Raw genomic sequence first — 13,522 nt, 5'->3', positions numbered from 1 at the left:
GGGTGAGGCGAGAGAGGGGAAAGGGGGAAGAGGGGAATGAGTGAGAGACGGAGAAAGTGAAATAGCGGGAAAGTGAGTGAGGAATAAAAAGATGTGGAACGGGTCATGATTGTTGTGTATGCATGTAAACGTCACCAATATGTAAGACTTGCCACTAGGGGGCACACCTGTGGGAGACCCAATGGTCACCTGAGCACCCTGGGACAAGCAGGTATATAAGGTGACTCACCATGCTACTTCCCCACTCTGGAGTCTGAATAAAGAGCACAAGGTCACAACAGTTTGAGCTTTCAATACAGTCCTGTGGATTTATTCTGAACATCACATACTGGCGACGAGTAACGGATCACGAACCTTTATGCAGTAATGGCTGCCGTTGGTATTGTTGAGGGATTTGTTGAGCGTGATGATTTGGGAAGCCTTCGTTGAGCGTCTCGACCGGTACTTCGTCGCCAACGAACAGGACGAGGCTAAGAGAGAGCGATCAAGCCCAGGGCGATTCTCCTCACCGTATGTGGGTCTCCGATATACGGCCTGATCAAAAATCTGCTGGCACTGGTCAAACCAGAGGAGAAGACTTACACAGAGCTGTGTGCGCTGGTGTGGGAACGCCTCAAGCCGAAGGAGAGCATCTTAAAGGCCAGGTATCACTTTTACACCCACCGTCGCTCCCAGGGCCAGAAGATTCCTTGCGAGGCAGTACGATTTTTGATGGATCTTTGCGGCAAATGTTGATGAACGGTTTCGTGCTTGGAATCGGCCACGAGGTCATCCTTCGCAAGCTGCTGTCTGCCGAATCCAGGGATAAACGGGTCCTTTTCGGAATGGGAGGCAATGACTAGTGGAGTGCCGCAGGGCTCAGTGCTGGGACCCCAGCTATTTACAATATACATCAATGATTTGGATGCAGGAATTGAGTGTAATATCTCCAAGTCTGCAGATGACACTAAACTGGGTGGCAGTGTGAGCTGTGAGGAGGACGCTAAAAGGCTGCAGGGTGACTTGGACAGGTTAGGTGAGTGGGCAAATGCATGGCAGATGCAGTATATTGTGGATAAATGTGAGGTTATCCACTTTGGGGGCAAAAACACGAAGACAGAACATTATCTGAATGGTGACAGATTAGGAATAGGGGAGGTGCAATGAGACCTGGGTGTCATGGTACATCAGTCATTGAAAGTTGGCATGCAGGTACAGCGGGCGGTGAAGAAGGCAAATAGCATGTTGGCCTTCATAGCGAGGGGATTTGAGTATAGGAGCAGGGAGGTCTTACTGCAATTGTACAGGGCCTTGGTGAGGCCTCATCTGGAATATTGTGTTCAGTTTTGATCTCCTAATCTGAGGAAGGACGTTCTTGCTATTGAGGGAATGCAGCGAAGGTTCACCAGACTGATTCCCTGGATGGCTGGACTGATATATGAGGAGAGACTGGATAAACTGGACAATTATACACTGGAGTTTAGAAGGATGAGAGGGGATCTCATAGAAACGTATAAGATTCTGACGGGATGGGACAGGTTAGATGCAGGAAGAATGTTCCCGATGTTGGGGAAGTCCAGAACCAGGGGTCACAGTCTAAGGATAAGGGGTCGGCCATTTAGGACTGAGATGAGGAGAAACTTCTTCACTCAGAGAGTTGTTAACCTGTGGAATTCTCTACCACAGAGAGTTGTTGAGGCCAATTCATTGGATATATTCAAGAGGGAGTTAGCTACGGCCCTTACGGCTAAAGGGATCAAGGGGTATGGAGAGAAAGCAGGAAAGGGGTACTGAGGTGAATGATCAGCCATGATCTTATTGAATGGTGGTGCAGGTTCGAAGAGTCGAATGGCCTACTCCTGCACCTATTTTCTATGTTTCTACGTTTCTATCTGAGCAAGGCCATCGCGATAGCCCAAGCCTTCATATCCACGAGCGATAACACGAAACAGATACCCTCACAGAATCGAAGCTCACCGGCAAGTACTGTGCATAAAATAATGTATTCAGCAGGCAGAACGGCACAGGACAGGGCCCACATGACCGCAGAGGCCAGACCTAGGCCTAGAGTGACTCAGAGTCCGCCGTGGGGCATGAATGCGTATCCATTAGCACCATGTTGGCGCTGCTGGGGCAGCCATCGAGCTCATCAATGTCGATTCAAGCCCTGTGTGTGTAAGGGCTGTGGAACAATGGGGCACCTCCAGCGAATGTGCAAACGATCTGTGACTCACCACGTGGCAGAGGGTCACGCTGAACGAGCAGGAGAGGCAACTCAACCTGAGGCTGAAGGGGAAGTAGATGGGATACACACCTTCACCACCAAAAGCCCTCCGATAATGTTAAAAGTTGAACTTAACGGCACTCCAGTCTCCATGGAACTAGACACGGGGGCGATTCAATCAATAATGAGCCAGAAGGCATTCGAGAGGCTGTGGGGGGCGACAGAGCACAATGACCCAAGCTGATCCCGATTCAGGCAAAGCTGCGCACCTACACCAAGGAACTGATACCAGTTATTGGTAGTGCGGGCATAAGGGTATCCCATGAGGGAGCAGTGCACGATTTACCACTGTGGATTGTTTCAGGTGATGGGCCAATGCTGCTTGGTAGAAGGTGGATGGGGAAGATTCGATGGAACTGGGAAGACCTCCGTGTACCTTCTCTGGCGAACAACCTCTCCCCTTGCTCAAAGGCTGAGCAAGCCCACACCTTCAGCTGAACCAGGCGTCGAAGTGCAGATCGATTTGCAGAACCCCGAGGCACAGGCCGCTCGTCGCGACCACGAGGAGGCGAAGATCAACCGAGCAGCGGTTACAGACGGGGGTACCCACCACCCGAAGCCGATGACCTCTTCGCGGCGACGGAAAAGGCTCCAGGTCAACCAAGCGGAGCGGGGCTCCGTCCGAAACCGAATGTGTCTTCCCGACGCCAGATGTGAAATCCCTGGGGAGGAAGATGGTGGCAGTCGAGAGAAGCGTCCAGACCACGGGTCGAGAGAGCGTTCAGACGGCGGGATGTGGCCGCAACGGAACAGAGGCATGTGTTGCCCAGCAAGGAAGGCGACTGGGTTTGGGGCAAAGATAAAGTGGAGGGCCGCTGAGAAGGCCAGGAACCCACTACGTTCCAATAAGTTGTTTGCACTGTGGAACCCATGTGAGCATTCTTTCGCGGCCAATGATGTACTATCATATGGGGTCGGGGGTACATTAAAACAACCCAAAGTAGAGGGCAAACACCAACCAGTTGTATATGTATCTGACAAAGTGTTTGTAGCAAGTGATGTGTTATCACACGAGGTCGGGAGTGTTGTACAGCAAGCCAAAGTAGCGGGTGAGCCCCAACCAGTTGTATATGTATCTGACAAAGTGCTTGTAGCAAGTGATGTGTTACCACACGAGGTCGGGAGTGTTGTACAGCAAGCCAAAGTAGCGGGCGAATCCCAACCAGTTGTATATGTCTCTAAAAAAGTGTTCGTAGCAAGTGATGTGTTACCACACAAGTTCCGGAGTGTTGTACACCAAGCCAAAATAGCGGGCAAGCCCCAACCGGTTGTACATGTATCCTATAAGTTACCCAAGGCAGTAGCCTGCGTTCACAGGGCAAAAGAGACGCACCAACGTGGATCCCAATATGTGCCCGAGTCAGACAAGCTGCCCATCCCACAGTTTTGGGAGAGCAGAGGCACCATTATTAAGGCTTTGTTTCGAATATGTCTTACACTGTCTGTGCTCTGTAACATGATCCGCCACGGGCCAGGCACTGAGAACGGCGCTGATGCCCTCAGTTGGCCAACCTTGCCCACCAACCGGGGTGGAAATGGCGCAGCCCACAGACCTGCTCGTTGTTACGGAAGTGCGAGAAAGCGATGAGTCAACCGTAACGGCCCCCTCAGTTTAGGACCTGGACCAACCAGGGTCCCACATTACCGCCTGCTCACGGCGAACCGCCAGATGGGGGTGATGCAGCTTATCCATCGCAAAGACATAATGCTCATCCCATCAGATTGCCCCCCCTGTGGGGCAAACCCTGCAACGTTGCAAAGAAAGGCAGGGAGGCTACACACAGTCGGTGGTGCGGGAACCTCTGTACTATGGCCCAGGATCCACGGGGACCACACGGCCTCCCGCTACCACTGAAAGTCTCAGGGCCGTATCGGCCATCCTGGGCTCGCCAGACCTTAGGGTCAGCGACAATAGTCCGCAGCGGGCAGCCCAAACCACAAAGCCGAGCACCACACATGTCATGGTAGACTCCCTGCAGACCCTGGCTGTCCCGGGTTGCTACGCAGTCACCAGGCAGAATCGCTCAGGACCGAGCCTTCTGTATGCTTTCAGCAGAGAATGCACCACGATCGTACGCCCCCCTCCACGCCACATCAGAGTAAGTGACGTCGACAATATTCAGGGACCCCAGATGGGCCGAGAGCACTGTGTTAGCCAAAGAGGGGAATGGAGTGTGTGTGTGTGTGATGAAAATGGAGTGTTTGGTTGTGAAACCATATACTGGGCAAACGCAGAAAGCGTTTGGACCAGACCAGACTGAAAACTATCGATAAGCAGGCCACCATTGTGAAAAGAACTGGCCACGTCAGTCCCATCACACCAGCCACTCGGCCAGGCAGCAACGTTCCGACCAACTCACCCATGCCAAGAATTCAAATCAGGTGATCGACCCGGGGACACAGGGCGTCATATCACCTCAACTTGCAAATAACTTGTACATAAGCCTTTGGATGGGGCTGGGGGGCGGAGTGATGTTATATATGCACGTAAACCTCACCAATATGTAAGACTTGCCACTAGGGGGCACACCTGTGGGAGGCCTAAGGGTCACTTGTGCACCCTGGGGCAAGCAGGTACATAAGGTGATCTACCATGCTGCTTTCCCACTCTGGGGTCTCAATAAAAAGACCAAGGTCACAATAGTTTCAGCTTACGATACAGTCCTGTTGATTTATTCTGAACATAACAGTGATTGGGAGGGCAGAGAAAGATTTGGAAGGGGAGAGAGAGTGTAAGAGAGACAAGGGAAGCCTGTTGATCCAGGGTCGGTCTCAGAGCTGGTTAATATTTATAATTAAAGCCCTTGTTAATAGATGGTGAATTTAATAAATTAGCTGATGTTGAGTAGGCCCAGTGAGATTTGAACTCACGACCGCTGGTTTACTAGACCAGTGCTCTAACTCATGAGTTTTGGAGCGACCTGTTCTGGGAAAGACAGGGGAAGGAGCAGGAAAGAGAGGGGAAGGGAAAAGAGAGCGTGGAAGGAAAGAGAGAGAGGGGGAAGGGGAGACAGCGAGAGAAGGAGTGAGAGAGAGCAGGAAGGAGTGAGAGAGAGGGGGAAGAGGAGACAGAGAGGGGAAGGAGTGAGAGAGAGGGGGAAGGGGAGACAGAGAGGGAAGAAGTGAGAGAGAGGGGGATGGAGTGAGAGAGAGGGGGAAGAGGAGACAGAGAGGGGAAGGAGTGAGAGAGAGGGGGAAGGGGAAGGAGTGAGAGAGAGGGGGAAGGGGAAAGAGAGGGAGGGAAAGGAGTGAGAGGGGGAAAGGGGAAAGAAAGTGTGGAAGGAGTGAGAGAGGAAGGGAAGGGGAAAGAGAGGGAGCAGAAGGAGAGAGAGAGGGGAAGGGGAGAGAGAGAGAGAGAGTGTGGAAGGGAGGGAGAGAGGCGAGAGGAGAAAGGGGGGAAAGGGGAGAGAGAGTGTGGAAGGGAGGGAGAGAGTGGAAGGAGTGAGAGGGGGAGGGGAAGAGAGGGGAGGAGTGAGAGAGGGAAGGTGACAGAGAGGGAAGGGAGACAGGGAGGTAGAGAGCGGGAAGGGGAGAGAGGGGGGGAAGGGAGGGCTGTGGCAGGGGAAAGAGGAAGAAAAGGGAAAAAGAGGGGGAAGGAGTGAGAGAGAGAGTGGAAGGAATGAGAGGGTGGGGGAAGGGAGAGAGAGGGGGAAGGAGTCAGAGAGAGAGGGGAAGGAATGAGTGGGAGGGGGAAGGGAGAGAGAGGGGAAAGGAGTCAGAGAGAGATGGGAAGCGGAGAGAGAGTGGAAGGAGTGAGAGAGAGGGGAAGGACTCAGAGCGAGGGAGAAGGGGAAAAATGGAGGAAGAGAGAGAAGGGAAGGGGAGAGAGAGAGGGGCAGAGGAGAGAGGGGGAGAGGAGAGATCGGAACAGGAAAGAGAGGGAGAAGGGGAGAATCTGAAAAGAAAGGGAAAAGGGAGAGACAGAGGAGGTAGGGGAGGATAGAGAGGGGAGGGGAGAGGGAAAGGGAGAGTGAAAAGGCAGAGGGGGAAGGAGAGAGGGGGGGTAGGGCAATGAGGGGGAGGGGAGGGAGAGGGAAGATAGGGGAGGAAGGAGAGAGAGGGAAGGAGTGCACGGTGAATGAAAGTGAGAGAGAAGGGGAGAGAGGGGAAGTGGAGAGCGAGAAAAGGGAAGGGTTAGAGGCAGGTGGGAAGGGAAATGCGAGAGTGGAGGAGTGGATGAGTGGAAAGAGACGTGAAGGGGAAAGAGGAGAGGGGAAGGGGAGAGGGGAAAGAGAGAGAGATGGTGAAAGGGTGGGGGAGAGGGGGTGGGGGAGAGGGGGAGAGGGGAGCCTGTGAGGGATGGGGAAAGCTCGATAGCGGGAAAAAGATGCAGAATGGGAAGGGAGAGTGATATTACTGGAGACAGAAGGAGATTGTTGCTCCAGGGTCAGTCTCAAAGCTGTTCAATACCGTTGTTAATTGAGGGCGAATTTAAATATTGATTTAACTTTGAGCAGGCCCCAGTGAGATTTGAACACATGATCACTGGTTTACAAGACCAGTGCTCTAACCCCTGAGCTATGGAGCCACCTGCTTTTGCAGTTACAGGGGAAGGAACAGGAAAGAGAGGGGAAGGGAAAAGCGAGAGTGGAAGGAGTGAGAGAGAGGGGGAAGGGGAAAGAGAGGGATGGGAGAGAGAGGGAGACAGAGTGAGAGAGAGGGGAGTGTCAGAGAAGGAGAGAGGGAGTGGATAGACGGGAAGGGGAGAGAGATGGGAAGACGAGAGAGGGAGGAGGCAGGGGAGAGAGAAAGGAAGGGGAGAGAGAGGGAGAAGGGGAGAATCTGAAAAGAAAGGGTAAAGAGAGAGAGTGGAGGGAGGGGAGGGAAGAGAGTGGAAGGGGAGAGGGAGAGTGATGGGGAGAGTGAAAAAGCAGAGGGGGAAGGGGAGATAGGGGGGAGAGAGGGAGAGGGGAGAGAGAGGCAAGCTAGAGGAGGAAGGAGAGAGAGGGGAAGGAGTGGGGGGAGAATGACAGTCGAGAGGAAAGGGGAGTGAGAGAGAGAGAGGGGAAGGGGAGTGAGCGAGGGGAATGGTAATGTGGGAGGGGAAGGGGAGAGAGAGAGGGGGAGGGGGAAAGAGTTAAGGGGGATGGGAGAGAGAGGGGAAGGACTGAGAGAGGGAAGGGGAGAGAGAAGAATAGATGGTTCTGTTGTGTATCTGTAAAGCATGCACTCCCATCATCCACCACCAGGGAGTGCATCCCCTGAAGTCCCAATGGATCCCAGCATCCCTTGGGAGCACTGTATATAAGCCGGCCCCTAAGGCCTGTTCTTCACTCTGGAGTGTCTTAATAAAGACTGAGGCCACTGTTACTTTAACCTCCCTGTGTGCAGTCTCATCTGTGTTAGGAACACAAGTGGTTCATTCTCTGGTTAGCAACCAGTAACTAGTGGGGTGCCGCAGGGATCAGTGCTGGGACACCAACTATTTACAATCGAGATTAACGACTTGGAAGAAGGGACTGAGTGTAACGTAGCCAAGTTTGCTGACGATACAAAGATGGGAGGAAAACCAATGTGTGAGGGGGACACAAAAAATCTGCAAAAAGACATAGACAGGCTAGGTGAGTGGGCAAAAATTTGGCAGATGGAGTATAATGTTGGAAAGTGTGAGGTCATGCACTTTGGCAGCAAAAAAATCAAAGAGCAAGTTTTTATTTAAATGGAGAACGATTGCAAAGTGCTGCAGTACAGCGGGACCTTGGGGTATTGTGCATGAAATGCAAAAGGATAGTACGCAGGTACAGCAAGTGATCAGGAAGGCCAATGGAATCTTGGCCTTTATTGCAAAGGGGATGGAGTATAAAAGCAGGGAAGTCTTGCTTCAGTTATACAGGATATTGGTGAGGCCACACCTGGAATACTGCGTGCAGTTTTGGTCTCCGTATTTACGAAAGGATATACTTGCTTTGGAGGCAGTTCAAAGAAGGTTCACTCGGTTGATTCCGGGGATGAGGGGGTTGACTTTGAGGAAAGTTTGAGTAGGTTGGGCCTCTACTCATTGGAATTCAGAAGAATGAGAGGTGATCTTATCGAAATGTATAGGATTATGAGGGGGCTTGACAAGGTGGATGCAGAGAGGATGTTTCCACTGATGGGGGAGAATAGAACTAGGGAGCATGGTATTAGAATAAGGGGCCGCCCATTCAAAACTGAGATGAGAAGAAATTTCTTCTCTCAGAGGGTTGTAAATCTGTGGAATTCATTGCCTCAGAGAGCTGTGGAAGCTGGGACATTCAATAAATTTCAGACAGAAATAGACAGTTTCTTAAACGATAAGGGGATAAGGGAGCGGGCGGGGAAGTGGACCTGAGTCCATGATCGGATCAGCCATGATCGTATTAAATGGCGGAGCAGGCTCGAGGGGCCATATGGCCTACTCCTGCTGCTATTTCTTATGTTCGCATATTTTTATCGGAGAATCTGAAAAGAAAGGGAGAAGAGACACAGAGAGTGGGTAGGGGAGAGGGTGAGAGAGGGGAATGAGTGAGAGACTGGGAAAAAGATGTTGAATGGGTTACAATGGGAAGGGAGGAGAGAGTGTAAGAGAGGGGGAAGGGTACGAAGGGAGCCTGTTGTTTCAGGGTCGGTCTCTGAGCTGTTTAATATTTATAATTAAAGCCCTTGTTAATTGACAGCGAATTTAAAAACTGAGTTAATTTTGAGCAGGCCCCAGTGAGATTTGAACTCACGACCCCTGGTTTACTAGACCAGTGCTCTAACCCCTGAGCTATGGAGCCACCTGCGCTGGGCTATGGGTCATTCCCCAGTTAGTGATGTGTGCTTGAAGAATAAGGAGGGGTCAGTGAAACGCTCAGATTGTGTCTCATCCCCCAGACTCCTGCCCCCGTCTCTTCAATATTCGCCTCTCAACATCGATATATCGGGTCTTTCACGTAGTAAAACATCCCAAGGCAACTCAGTCACACTCTGTCCCAATCTCTCAGTCTCCCTGTCTCTCTCTTTCTGTCATGTATGTGTGCTTGGGGTTACTAGCCACCAGGTGGGGCCACTGTTGGAGGTCATTGGGCTGTGCACACGTGTGTGCGGCCCAGGTATAAAAGGCCAGCCATCTTGTAATGTAATCACTTTGGGCCCTAATAAAGTAGAGCCAGGTTTGTACCTGTTCGGAGTTTACAGTATTCCGTCTGTTCAGTTATTGCACAAACAACACTTTCTCACTCTCTCTGTCTCTCTCACAGACTCTCACTTTCTCTCTGTGTTTCTCTCGAGGGGGAAGAAGAGAAAGGGGAAGGGGAGAGAAGGGGAAGAAGTGGGGAGAGAATGAAAGTAGAGAGGGAAGGGGAGAGAGGGGGAAGGAGTGGGGAGAGAATAAAAGTCGAGAGGGAAGGGGAGAGAGGAGAGAGAGCGGAAAGAGGGAGAGTGAGAGGGGAAGAGGAGAGCGAGGAAGGGGAAGGGGAGAGCGAGGAAAGGGAAAGAGAGAGAGGGAAACGGGAAAGAGAGGGAGGGGAAGGAGAGAGAGGGGTGGTGAGAACGGGGAGGGGAAGGAGGGAGAGACGGGAAGGAGAGAGGATAAGAAAGGAGAATGAGTGAGAAAAGATGTAGAATGAGTCATGATGGGGAAGGGAAAGAGAGATTTTTAATATGGGAGAGAGAGTAAACCAGGACGAGAAGAGGAGAGGGGAGCTGTCATTCCAGGGTCAATCTCAGAGCTGTTTAATATTTATAATTAAAGCTCTTGTTAATTGACAGTGAATTTAAATACTCAGCTAATTTTGATTTGGCTCTAATGAGATTCAAACTCACGACCGCTGGTTGACAAGACCAGTGCTCGAACCCCTGAGCTATGGAGCCACCTGCTCTAGGAAAAACAGGGGAAGGAGTAGGAAAGAGAGGGGAAGGGAAAAGAGAGAGTGGAAGGAGTGAGAGAGTGGGGGAAGGGGAGAGAGAGGGGGGAAGGGGAGTGAGAGGGGAAAGAGAGGTAGAGAGGCGGAGAGGTTTAGGGAGGGAGTTCCAGAGCTTGGGGCCCAAGCAACAGAAGGCACGGCCACCGATGGTGGAGCGATTATAATCAGGGATGCTCAGGAGGGCAGAATTAGAGGAGCGCAGACATCTCGGGGGGTTGTGGGGCTAAGGGAGATTACAGAGATAGGGAGGGGTGTAGGGGCTGGAGAAGGTTACAGAGATAGGGAGGGGTGTTGGGGCAGGAGGAGATTACAAAGATAGGGAGGGGTGTTGGGGCTGGGGGAGGTTACAGAGATAGGGAGGGGTGTAATGGCAGGAGGAGGGTACAGAGATAGGGAGGGGTACAGGGGCTGGATGTGGTTACAGAGATAGGGAGGGGTGTCGGGCTGGAGAAGGTTACAGAGATAGGGAGGAGTGTAGGGCCTGGAGGAGGTTACAGAGATAGGGAGGTGTGTTGGGGCTGGGGGAGGTTACAGAGATAGGGAGGGGTGTAGTGCTGGAGAAAGTTACAGAGATAGGGAGGGTGTAGGGGCTAGTGGAAGTTACAGAGATAGGGAGGGGCGAGGGCCAAGGAGGCATTTGTAAACAAGGATGAGAATTTTGAAATCGAGGCGTTGGTTAACCGGGAGCCAATGTTGGTCGGCGAGCACAGGGGGTGATGGGTGAGCGGGACTGGGTGCGAGTTAGGACACGGGGCAGTGAGCACAGGGGATGATGGGTGAGCGTGACTCGGTGCGAGTTAGGACACGGGGGCAGCCGAGTTTTAGATCACCTCTAGTTTACGTGGGGTAGAATTTAGGAAGAAGTGATAGACAGGGGAAAGGGGATGGGAGGGGCGGGGAGGGGATGGAGAGAGTGAGGGGAAGGAGTGAGAGAGGGAAGGGGAGAGAGAGAGAGACAGGAAAAGATTGAAAGTGAGGGGAGAGAGGGTGTGGCGAGGGGGGAATGAGTGAAAGACGGGGAGAGCGAGATAGCGTTAAGGGAGAGCGGGGTAAAAAGATGTCAAATGGGAAAAGGCAGAGAGAGATTTGGATGGATAGAAAGTGTAAGAGAGACAAAAGCCTGTTGTTGCAGGATCGGTCCTGGAGGTGTTTAATATTTATAATTAAGACCCTTGTTAATATTTATAATCGAAGCTTTTCCTAATTGGCAGTGAATTTTGAGTCAACCCCTACGAATTCTGAACTCACGACAATTGGTTTGCAAGACTAGTGCTCTAACCCCTGAGCTATGGAGTCACCGGTTTCGGGAACGACACTGGAAGGAGCAGGAAAGAGAGGGGAAGGGAAAAGAGAGAGTGGAAGGAGTGAGAGAGAGAGGGAAGGGGAGAGAGAGAGTGGGGAAGAAGTGAGAGAGAGGGGGAAGAGGAGACTAGCAGGGGCAGGGGAGAGAGAGGAAGGAAGGGGCAAGAGAAGTTAAGGGGAGAGATGGGGAAGGAATGAGAGAGAGAGGGAGGGCTGAGAGGGGAAGGGGAGAGAGAGCGGAGGAAATGGGTACAGGAGAGAGAGGTGAAGGGGAGAGAGAGGGAAACGGGAGAGAGTGGGGAAGGGGAGAGAGCGGGGAAGGAGAGTGAGAGGGGAAGGAGTGACAGAGTGGGGAAGGGGAGAGAGAGGGGAACGGGAGAGAGTGGGGAAGGGGAGAGAGTGGGGAAGGAGTGAGAGAGAGGGGAACGGGAGAGAGTGGGCAAGGGGAGAGAGTGGGGAATGGGAGAGGGAGGGGAAGAGTAAAAAGAGGCAGAATGTGTAGTGATGGGGAAGGTCGGGAGAGAGAGAGAAGGGTAAAGGACGGGTCAGGGGGCAAAAGGAGAACAGAAGAGTCTTTTGTTGCAGGTTTGGTCTCGGAGCTGTTTAATATTTAAAATTAAGCTCCTCGTTAATTGACATTGTATATAAATACTGAGCGAATTTTGACAAGGGAGACTTCAACTCACGATCCCTGGTTTAACGAGACCAGTGCTCTAACCCCTGGGCTATGGAGCCACCTGCTCTAGGAAAGACAGGGGAAGGAGCAGGAAAGAGACGGGAAGGGAAAAGAGAGAGTTGAATGAGTGAGAGAGAGGGGGAAGGGGAGAGAGAAGGGAAGGAGTGAGAGAGAGGGGGAAGGGGAGACAGGGGGAAGAGAGAAGGGAAGGGGAGAGACAGAGGGGGAGAGGAAAGAGGGAGGAAGGGGAGAGAGTGTGTGGAAGGGAGGGAGAGAGTGGATGGAGTGAGAGAGGCAAGGAGAGATGGGGAAGGAATGGTTAGCGGACTGAGTGGTTGGGGAGAGAAGTAACATAGACGAGGAAGGAGAGAGAGGGGAAGGATTGGGGAGCGAATGAAAGTAGAGAGGGAAGGGGAGAGCAAGAGAGGGGAAGGGGTGAGAGAGGGGAAGGGGAGAGAGTGCGGAAGGGGAGAGAGAGAGGGGAAGGGGAGAGAGTGGGGAAGTGGAGAGAGAGGGGAAGGGGAGAGTGGGGAATGGGAGAGAGTGGAGAAGGGGAGAGAGTGGGAAAGGGGAGAGAGTGGGGAAGGGGAGAGAGAGGGGAAGGGGAGAGAGTGGGGAAGCGGAGAGAGAGGGGAAGGGGAGAGAGGGGAAGGGGAGAGAGTGGGGAAGGGGAGAGAGTGGGGAAGGGGAGAGAGAGGGGAAGGGGAGAGAGTGGGGAAGGGGAGAGAGAGGGGAACGGGAGAGATAGGGGGAGAGGAGAGAGTGGGGAAGGGGAGAGAGAGGGGAAGGGGAGAGAGAGGGGAAGGGGAGAGAGTGGGGAAGAGGAGAGAGTGGGGAATGAGGGAGAGAGTGGGGAAGGGGAGAGAGAGGGGAAGGGGCGAGAGTGGGGAAGGGGAGAGAGAGGGGAAGGGGCGAGAGTCGGGAAGGGGAGAGAGTGGGGAAGAGGAGAGAGTGGGGAATGAGGGAGAGAGTGGGGAAGGGGAGAGAGAGGGGAAGGGGCGAGAGTGGGTAAGGGTAGAGAGAGGGGAAGGGGAGAGAGTGGGTAAGGGGAGAGAGAGGGGAAGGGGAGAGAGTGGGGAAGGGGAGAGGGGAATGAGTGATAAAGAGAAATGGGGAAAGCGAGAGAGCGGGAAAGAGTAAAAAGAGGCAGAATGTGTAAAGCAGGATCTTCTGTTCAAGATTCGGTCTCGGAGCTGTTTAATATTTATAATTAAACCCATTGTTAATTGACAGCGTATTTAAACACTGAGCTAATTTTGACAAAGCCCCAGGGAGATTTGATCTCACGACCCCTGGTTGACAAGACCAGTGCTCTAACCCCTGAGCTATGGAGCTACCTACGCGGTGAACGATAGAGGAAGTAGCAGGAAAAAGACAGGAAGGGAAAAGAGTGAGTTGATGAGTGAGAGAGAGGGG

General features: G+C 52.5%; 3 non-coding genes across 3 annotated transcripts; all 3 read right to left on the bottom strand.

The window, feature by feature from the left end:
- Window positions 1-6,718: 6,718 nt before the first annotated feature.
- On the bottom strand, window positions 6,719-6,791 carry trnat-ugu (transfer RNA threonine (anticodon UGU)). The gene has a single exon. It is a non-coding gene; the product is annotated as a tRNA-Thr (tRNA).
- Window positions 6,792-8,927: 2,136 nt separating this feature from the next.
- Window positions 8,928-9,000, bottom strand: trnat-agu (transfer RNA threonine (anticodon AGU)). Its single transcript has one exon. It is a non-coding gene; the product is annotated as a tRNA-Thr (tRNA).
- A 4,368-nt stretch (window positions 9,001-13,368) lies between these two features.
- trnat-ugu (transfer RNA threonine (anticodon UGU)) lies at window positions 13,369-13,441 on the bottom strand. Its single transcript has one exon. It is a non-coding gene; the product is annotated as a tRNA-Thr (tRNA).
- Between the last annotated feature and the right edge of the window lie 81 nt (window positions 13,442-13,522).

Source organism: Pristiophorus japonicus, unplaced genomic scaffold (genome assembly GCF_044704955.1).
Source record: "Pristiophorus japonicus isolate sPriJap1 unplaced genomic scaffold, sPriJap1.hap1 HAP1_SCAFFOLD_1268, whole genome shotgun sequence".
NCBI classification, from domain to species: Eukaryota; Metazoa; Chordata; class Chondrichthyes; family Pristiophoridae; genus Pristiophorus; species Pristiophorus japonicus.
This window is presented reverse-complemented; position numbering and strand designations above follow the sequence as displayed.